Raw genomic sequence first — 10,235 nt, 5'->3', positions numbered from 1 at the left:
GAAGCCGGGTCCTAAGAAAATAATTTTTTTTTTTGTCCTAATAGATAGAAGATCAACTTTTAAGTTTGAATGGCTTATTTTTCTCAGGTATATATATATATATATATATATTAAAAATGAATGATATATGGGATGAATGTTTCTTATGTCTCTTTTGCCTTCACTAACAAGTAACAACCAAATTCCCTTGGAAGAAAAATGCCAAAAACATGTTCTTCCAAAACAAAGCCATTTTATGAGGTTATCGTAGACAACATATGAATGCGACCAAAGCCTGCACGCATGCACATTGTTATAGTTTACTCATTTTCCACGATGTTCTTTGGGTTTTAGTCAAAGATTTATTTAATTAATTGTTTAATAAATCCATAAATCTTTGTATGTGCATCTGATAATTAAGTAGTACCAAGAAACTTAGCCGCCTAATTGATCCCCTTTGTCATTATAATTTAGTTTATGAATAAGCTGTGTGACAGTATGCATGATAAAATACAAGCTTCTCACAAGTTTTGTAAACCAAACATATAAATATTTTAGTTTGGTTTGTCTTTTCATCGAGCTAAATTAAACTTGGCTTGTTACTTTCACCCGTTAAATCCAAATCGAGCTGAAATTAATACAAGCAATTCTCACGAGTTTTGTAAACCAAACATATCAATATTTTAGTTTGATTTGTTTTAATCGAGATAAATTAGACTTCTCTTGTTACTTTCACGAGCTAAATCCAAGGCAAGTACTCAAACTATTTCGAGCCGATTTCAAACCTAGTTTGAGTTGTCTTGTGAAAAAGTAGAAGCTTCTTTCCACGAGCTTTGTGAACCAAGGATACCAATGTCCAAATTTTAATTCGTATCTTAATCAAACCCAATTAAGATTGACTTGTTTCTTTCACGAACAACTCAAATTGTTTCGAGAGATGCCCGCCTGCCAAACGAACAAAGTTGGTTGTATTTGTTGTGACGAGAGATTTGTGGACTGAATTGTGACAAAGACATGCTGGTGCACCTGTTCGCGTTAGGAATTTCCGTCGGGGACGTTTCCTGGCCGACGAGCGCACAGCTCCCCGGGAGGTTGGTGCCGACTGAGGGCTGCTGTCGGGCTTCTGCTTCACTGTCGGGCTTTGTCGGGCAAGGCTCGTCGGGCGAGACTTATCGGGCAAGACTTGTCGGGCAAAGCTTGAAGAGAAGGACAACGTTAACTTTGAGAGGTGCCTTTGTGGGGCCTTAGGTGTAGGCCTTGAGGCTCACAATCAAGATTAACTTCTAAGTATTCAGGTGTGCCACTGCCATCTTTAGCATGGCAAATGTAAAATGGATGTCGAGTTTTAGTTGTGTATATATATATATATATATATATATATATATATATATATATATATGCCCGAGAAACCGTGTTAGTTATAACAGGTGCCTTTGTGGGGCTTTAGGTGTAGGCCTTGAGGCTTCCCATCAATAACTAAACCAGTGCTCGAACATATAATATTTGTTCCATTGATTGCAGGAGCCTTACAACTATTATACTTCTCATTACCCAAATCTGAGAGATAGAACGAACCCAAATAGGTGCCTTTGTGGGGCCTTAGGTGTAGGCCTTGAGGCTTCCCATCAGAATTCGTTCTCTATACTCAAACGTCCTAGATCGCGGAACGGAATGAATCCGAATAGGTGCCTTTATGGGGCCTTAGGTGTAGGCCTTGAGGCTTCCCATCAGAATCTATTCCATTCTTAAGCGTTCTATGATAATCATAATATAATAGAAATAAAACTGTTTGTACCATACTTGACCAATCCCGAAACTACCGAGCACCGGCCAACGCTATACTGTCAAGGACCCAGAAGAGTTCCCCTCCGACCAGGAGGCCAATCACTACTCGACACGTGTCAAGATTAGAAGCCAATCAGAGCGCAGCACGTGTCAACATCAAGAACCAATCATAACATGACACATGTCAATGTGACAAAGCTACAAGTTTTTCTATAAATAGGGGTCATTCCCCCACAATATTGCCTAATGCCATTTTGTGTTAAATCATTCACAAGAACTCACTAAATTGAGAGCTTGATCCTTTGTACTTGTGTAAGCCCTTCACTACTAATAAGAACTCCTCTACTCCGTGGACGTAGCCAATCTGGGTGAACCACGTACATCCTGTGTTTGCTTCTCTGTCTCTATTCATTTACGTACTTATCCTCACTAGTGACTGAAGCAACCAAGCAACCAAGCGAAGGTCACAAAACCTGACACTTTCTGTTGTACCAAAGTCCTCGCTGATTTTGTGCATCAACATTTGGCGCCGTCTGTGGGAAACGACACTTATTCCTACTCTCTTCAGCTGTGTCAAGCTGGTTTCTATCATTCGTACACTTTCTTTTGACCAGGCATCCCTCTCCAACATGGGAAGCGAAGGAAGCCACAGCACACAGAATGACACCCCCCTTGCACATAGTGATAAACAACGAAAGAAGGAAGGAAAACGAGTTCTTCTTCAAGCTAAAGTCGATGAGTTGGAAGCTCAGAACAACAAGATAGCAATGAGGAATGAGGTCCTCCAGGAGCAATATGAGAAGCTCTTCGAGACACTCCACGAAGCTAGGCAAGCTCAGACACGCGAGCTTGTTGCCCCCGTGGAAGTCAACCATCAACTGGGTGCCCTCCAACATGGAGGGTCACATGCATTCGACATAGATATCCCTGATAGGGAACAGATTACCCCTCGACTTGATAATCAACATGAGGCTTCTCTTAACCCAGTTGCTTCGACCCGAACCATGAGAAGTGGAGGGAGACACCTCTTTGCTGAAGGGGCAGAAGGATCGAAAGCCGTCTTTCGCGATTGTCGGGATTTCCTGAAGCAACGTCGAGAGAATTCCATCCATATAAGCTCAAAGATTAATGACCCAAGGATTTCTGAGAGACTCGGTCCCCTGCCACGGCCCAAGCCGGCCACCAATTTGGGGAAGGGGCAACAAGTCCCAGAGAGACATGAGGGTACAGGGGACTCAGAGGTGTTCCGACAGACATACCCTGGAAGCCAGTACAGCGAGTCCAGGGAAAAATCACATGCCCTTGATCAAACCTTCCTAATTCCAAGAGGAGATGGAGATTTACGAAAGAAAGCTCCAGTGACACATAACTCCGCTCAGGACCCCCTTGTCCTACAACTTCTTGAGGAAGTAAACAAGTTGAAGGCTGAACGTCAGGCTGAAATACCTGACTGGAACCAACCCAGGCCTGGCCCTCTTACAAGGAGGATCCTCAACACCCCCCTTCAAGCAAAGACAAAGCAGAAGCTTGGCTTGCAACTTTATACTGGAAAAGAGGACCCGATTGAGCACCTTAACCTCTTTGAGTCCACCATGGCATACCGGATGCACACCGACGAAGAGCGATGTCTTCTCTTCCCCTCCACCCTCTCTGGCGGAGCTCTAAATTGGTATTGTCGTCTTACACCTGAGACGGTAGACTCATTTGAGGAATTGAGGAAACTATTTGTTTCCCAACACATTTTCCAAACCGATCGCTTGCACTCTGCAGATGACTTGTACACTATCCGCCAGAAGCCAGACGAGTCATTACGTATGTATGCTGGCCGCTTCAGCCATGAATACTCCCGGTGTGCCGAGGCAGACGACAAGACTGCCCTCAAAGCCTTCACGGCAGGCCTACGTGATTGTTTCTTTAAATACATGATCAATGCCAATACTTGGAAGACTTACTCTGAGGTGATGGCGCAGGCTTATAACCATGCCTCCGCCGAGGCAAAGACATATCAGGAGAAACCCTCTACAACCATCCTTTATCAACAAGTGGGAGGTGGAAGCCAGACTCACCTAAATGAGAAGACCTCGACTTTCCAAACAGCAGTGGCACCTCCCCATGCCTTGCATAATGCTTCACCAAATCAACAGACATATCAATTTCAAGGCAAGAGGAAGGATTTCCATCCTCACCACTCTCCTTTCAGTAAAAAGAGTAAGGGATACTATCCCGATAACCAAGGGTATCGCCACAATAACGCTCGCCCCCAGGCAGTCAATGCAGTGGGTCAAACCCGCGTCAAGATACCCCCTACCCCAAGGTATGAGACATACACGCCCTTGAATGCCACATGCGCGGCCATTTACCCCAGCATCGCTCACCTGATACCAAAGCCAAAGCCGAGGCACCCAGATTACACGCCCCCGAATAACGCGGGCATGTTTTGTTGCTACCATGAGCATAACGGCCATGATAGCGAGAAATGTATCATCCTCCGTGATCGTATTGAAGCTTTGGCACGAGAAGGAAAAATTGATCAATTCCTCCTTCACCCTCAAAGGGATAACCGTAACCAACGCCAGGTGAATGTCATATATTCCATAAGCGGCGGCACACCCATATCTGAATCTTCCAATAGGGCCATGAAAAACAGTGAACGAATTCTGAGGCCTGGTCACCAAGTGTTTCACGTGGAAGACATCAGGGGAGGGAAGTATCAAAAGCCTAACTGGGATCCGATATGTTTCTACCCTGAGGAAGAAAGAGGCATCATCTACCCTCATAACGACCCATTGATCGTGGAGGCTCACATAGCCAACTTTGATGTTCGACGAATCCTCGTAGACACAGGGGCTTCGGTCAATATCATGTTTGCCGAAGCTTTCAGGGCACTCAGTGTAGCTGAACACTTGCTCGATCGCTCGATTTCTCCTCTGATAAGCTTCTCCGGTGATATCGTGCAACCCTTAGGGAGCATACATTTACCCTTTACTATTGGTACAGGCCCTTACACGGCTACCATTACCACTAACTTCCTAGTGGTTGACTGCCCAACGGCATACAATGTCATCTTTGGGCGCACCGGCATCAATGATCTCAAGGCTATGGTATCCACGCATATGCTGTTGATGAAATTTCCAACCCCTCATGGCAACGGCTACATCAGAGGAGATCAGCTTAGTGCACGATCATGTTACAACACTTCAGTTAAGGACATCCAGAGCCTTACTGGCAAGGTGGCAGCCTTAACCAGGTTCATCTCTAAGGCCACAGACAGATGTGCTCCTTTCTTCAAAGCACTCAAGGGAAATAAGAAGTACATTACATGGACGGAGGAATGTGCCAAGGCATTTAGGAACCTCAAAGAGTACATGAGTAAAGCCCCTCTGCTCTCCAAACCAGAAGTTGGTGACACTCTCATCATCTATCTATCGGTTTCGGCTTCAGCAGTCAGTTCTGTTCTTATTCGAATGGACAGTGGTGTCGAACGGCCCGTCTACTACGCTAGCAAGGCCCTACAAGATGCGGAGACACGATACTCCAACATTGAGAAATTAGCTCTAGCATTGGTCATGTCTGCTCGAAAACTCCGTCCTTACTTCCAAGCGCACTCCATCATCGTGCTTACCAATTATCCTCTTCGACAGATACTCCAAAGTCCTGACACTTCAGGGCGAATGATCAAATGGGCAATAGCGTTGGGTGAGTTTGACATCTCCTACCAACCAAAGCCAGCTGAGAAGGGCCAAGCAGTGGCAGACTTCATTGCCGACTTCACATATCTGGTTGACATTGCTTCTACACCTGAAGCAGTGGTTTCATTACCCCCGGAAGCTCAGAAGATAGAACCAACAACCCCAGCATGGAGTCTGTATGTTGATGGCTCATCCAACCAACAGGGCTGTGGAGCGGGACTAGTCTTGACTACGCCCGACAAAGTAGCAATGGAGTATGCTCTTCGTTTCAAATTCAAGGCATCAAACAATGAGGCCGAGTATGAAGCCCTTCTAGCAGGATTACGTTTGGCCAAACACCTCGGGGTTAAACAAATTGATATTTTCAGTGACTCCCAATTAGTGGTCAACCAGGTTACCAACAACTTTGATGCTAAGGACAGCTCCATGGCAGCATATCTTGCGCAAACACAACTTTTGCTCAAGCACTTCCACTACCAGATCACCCAAGTTCCTCGAGCGGCAAACGGTCATGCAGACGCCCTGGCTCGCCTCGCCTCAGCTGTGGAAGACAAGATTGGAAGAAAAATTCATGTCGAACTGTTGGCAACACCAAGCACCATGGCCGCAGAAGTATGCAACTTACAACAGGGGGATAGTTGGATCACCCCGATCTATAATTTCCTTGCTCATGGCACCCTCCCAAATGATAAAGTCCAGGCTAAGCAAATTCGATACAAGTCTACCCGCTACCTGATCATCAATGATCAACTCTATAAGCGAGGTTTTAGCCTGCCATACTTAAGGTGTCTTACGCCTGCCGAGGCGGAAATCGTCCTTCGGGAAATACATGAGGGAGTCTGTGGAGATCATGCTGGATCTCGGTCCCTAGCACACAAGACTTTTCGCCAAGGATATTACTGGCCAACACTCCACCAGGATGCCATCAAAGTATCCCGCTCATGTGACAAATGTCAACGATATGCGACTATTCCTCATTCCCCTCCAGAGCCTCTTACTCCTATGATCAGCCCTTGGCCCTTCGCCCAGTGGGGACTTGATTTGATCGGCCCAATGCCGGCAGGGAAGGGCAAAGTCTGTTACGCAGTCGTTGCAGTGGACTACTTCACAAAGTGGGCCGAAGTAGAACCCTTGGCAACCATTACTGAGGCAAAGATAGAAGACTTCGTGTGGAAGAACATCCTTTGTAGATTCGGCATTCCCAATGCGATAGTCACTGACAATGGGCGACAGTTCGACAACAAGAAGTTCAGGTTGTTCTGCTCTAAGTTCAACATCAACTTATGCTTTGCCTCTCCAGCTCATCCCCAGTCTAATGGACAAGTTGAGGCCATCAACAAAATAATCAAGCGCACTTTGAAAACCAGCTTGGACAAAGCTAAAGGCTGTTGGCCAGAATTTGTACCCCAAGTTCTTTGGTCATATCGCACTTCATATCGGACTTCAACAGGAGAAACTCCATTCTCACTTGCCTTTGGCACAGAGGCGGTTGTCCCTGTTGAGCTCGAGCAAGCAACATTCCGAGTCCAAAACTACATTCAAAGTGAAAATGACAAACAACTCACCCTCAACTTGGATTTAGTCGAGGAACACAGAAACCAAGCTCACTTGAGGAATGTCGCCTACAAGCAGCGCATCTCCAACTATTATGACTCTAGGGTCAAGCCTCGTTCTTTCAAAATAGGAGACTGGGTCTTAAAGAAAAGATTACTCTGCGACAGAGTCCCGAGTGAAGGCACACTTAGTCCAAACTGGGATGGACCGTATGAAGTCATTGGCATCAGTCGCCCTGGCTCTTACACACTTAGAAGCTCCGATGGCAAGACCCTTGGCCATCCATGGAACGCTGATCACTTGAAGTACTACTACAAATAGACTCACGATGTACAAGTGTTGAGCTATAGCCGTTCGGCATCCTATGTAATGAAGGCCATTTGGCAATGAATTCAATAAAGAGGTAATTTAGCCAACTCAGCCCTCACTCTTTTACATTCATAGCAAGCGATGCCGGAACCCTTCTCAATCAGAAAGCAATCCGTCTTCCACAGTCACTACAAAACAAGCAAATGAAGACCGTGTCAAGCGCCAAAAAAAAAAAAAAAAAAAAAAAAAAAAACAGCTTCATCCAAAAAGCTTCACCTAAAAAGCTTCACCTAAAAAGCTTCACCCAACAAGCTTCACCCGAAAAGCTTCACCTCCAAAGCTTCACCCACAAAGCTTCACCTAAAAAGCTTCACCCACAAAGCTTCACCCAAAAAAAAAAACTTCACCCGAAAAGCTTCACTTAAAAAAGCTTCACCTACAAAGCTTCACCTAAAAAATCTTCACCTAGAAAGCTCCCTCTACATACTTTCACCATCCAAGCTTCACCATCAAAGCTTCACCTAGAAAGCTTCATCTACAAAGCTTCACCATCAAAGCTTCACCTAGAAAGCTTCAACACCAAAGCTTCACCTACAAAGCTTCAACACAAAACCTTGCTCCAAATAAACAAATTTTGTTCACAAAACCCAAGATGCCCTTGAACTTGTACAAAAACACTTGGGTAAACATAAACATTTTTTGTTTTACACCCACAAGGGCCCAAAATTTTCCTTCTTATTTATTCACTTATATATGTTCCCAAACATATTATAATAGATCCAACAACAAGCCAAAGTCCCAAGTTTCATAATGGACAAAAGTACAAGCAATTCATCAATAATGAAGGTGCTACAAAAATTGGAATCTGCCCCAAAATAGAAATCCAACCCAAGAGACTTTTTCTCTCTCTCCCTCTTCCGCCTCCTTTCATCTATCAAATTTCTGCAACCTCTGCTCTTCTCCAATGGAGCTGAATTTTGGACACCCTATAGTTCTTGAGCATATGAACAACTTTCAAGAAGGAACCATTTCTGTTTGAGCGACGGAAATTAAAGTGTTGAAGCTCCAAACATGATAGTCGGCTTATTGCAGATTTCGAAGCTGTTGTGATGTTTCGAAGATCTGGAAATATTTAACCGTTAGTTCATCCTGAATTTTTGATATGTTATGAAAGAGTCGATGAGGAACAACTTCAATGAAGAAAGCATACCGATCTGAACAAGAGAAAATGGAGTTTCGAAGCTCACAACAAATCTGACGGGTTGACAGAAAAATAATAACCAGTCATTCATCATACCTGGATTTCTGGAGTTATACTGCTCCGAGAGATCTCAAATTTGGATATGTTGTAGTTAACGAGCTGAGGAACAACTTCAATGAAGAAATCATACCGATCTGAACAAGAGAAAATGGAGTTTCGAAGCTCACAACAAATCTGACGGGTTGACAGAAAAATAATAACCAGTCATTCATCATACCTGGATTTCTGGAGTCATACTGCTCCGAGGGATCTCAAATTTGGATATGTTGTAGTTCACAAGCTGAGGAACAACTTCAATGAAGAAAGCATGCTGATCTGAGCAAGAGAAAATAGAGTTTCAAAGCTCACAACAAATCTGACGGGTTGACAGACAAATGATAAACAGTCACTCATCATACCTGGATTTCTGGAGTTATACTGCTCCGAGGGACCTCAAATTTGGATATGTTGTAGTTCACAAGTTCGGGAACAACTTCGATGAAGAAAGTATGTTGATCTGAACAAGAGAAAATGGAGTTTCGAAGCTCACAACAAGTCTGACGGATTAACAGAACATTGATGAACAGTTACTCATCATACTTGAATTTCTGAAGTTGTACTACTCCGATGGATCTCAAATTTGGATATGTTGTAGTTCACAAGATAAGGAAAAACTTTCATGAAGACGACTTTGCAATCTGAGCTATAGAGAAAGGTGTTATCTTGCATCCACTCAGGCTGATTAGTGGAAACGAAAAGCAATTCCACCAAAGAAAAGATGACAAAGAGAGAAAAGCTACTAATTGCACTTGATCTTGTCTAGTCAATAGCATGCAGCATCAAACACACAAAAGTTGGAAATATTTTTAGATAAAGCATATACGAATGTGTGACATCGAAACAAGAATTCGTTACTTTGACAAATTAGTAACACGCGAGACACCTCATTCGGCAACTCTCTTCGCCTGAAGACTTGGGGGACTCCCACCATATGCTACTGCACCTTGATACTCGGCAGTCTCACAACCACTCAGTGACTTGGATTTTTCAAGTCTCCAACCGAGAAGTTTTCCTCACTCGGGAAATTAAGGGAACACTACCTCAAACTACATGCTTCACTCACAAAGCTTCAACAATACAGGTTTCAACAAAAGCAAAAATTCAAAGAACTTTATGAAGAAGGCTTTGGTGTATTTAACACAATATGTTGAAATGAAGCAAAGCTTATTTATTAATATTTTCGATAAGCCACAAATATGTACATATACATGAGTCAAAATAAACAAACAAAAGGGAGCCTTCACAAAGGTTGCTTAGGGGAAGTCTCAGCAGTCGGTAGAGCCCCAGAAAGAGAAAGCACCGGAGGGTGGTTATCCGGAGCCTCAGTACTTGACAAAACCCCAGAAGGAGGAGGCATTGGAGGTTCATCATTTGAAGCTTCATTACCAGGTACAGCCCCAGAGGACGAAGGCAATAAATGCCTTTGGAACAAACCCACAAACCGCTGATGATCAAGTAAAACCTTACCATCAGATTCCTTCATCTGGTCAAGCTTCCTCTTCATGTTTGTAGCATAGTCATGGGCGAGCCGGTGCAACTGCTTATTCTCATGCTTGAGCCCTCTAATCTCCTGTTTGAGACTCATCACTTCAGCAGCCAATGATTCAACTTGGCGGGTT

General features: G+C 44.0%; 1 long non-coding RNA gene across 1 annotated transcript; it reads right to left on the bottom strand.

The window, feature by feature from the left end:
• Positions 1-8,033: 8,033 nt before the first annotated feature.
• On the bottom strand, positions 8,034-9,540 carry LOC126606497 (uncharacterized). The gene is made up of 2 exons (XR_007617224.1): positions 8,795-9,540; positions 8,034-8,438 (listed from the first exon to the last, which is right to left on the bottom strand). It is a non-coding gene; the product is annotated as an uncharacterized LOC126606497 (long non-coding RNA).
• Between the last annotated feature and the right edge of the window lie 695 nt (positions 9,541-10,235).

This window comes from Malus sylvestris, chromosome 16, assembly GCF_916048215.2.
Source record: "Malus sylvestris chromosome 16, drMalSylv7.2, whole genome shotgun sequence".
NCBI lineage: Eukaryota > Viridiplantae > Streptophyta > Magnoliopsida > Rosales > Rosaceae > Malus > Malus sylvestris.
The sequence above is the reverse complement of the archived record's forward strand: the minus strand, read 5'-3'. Positions and strand labels throughout refer to the sequence as shown.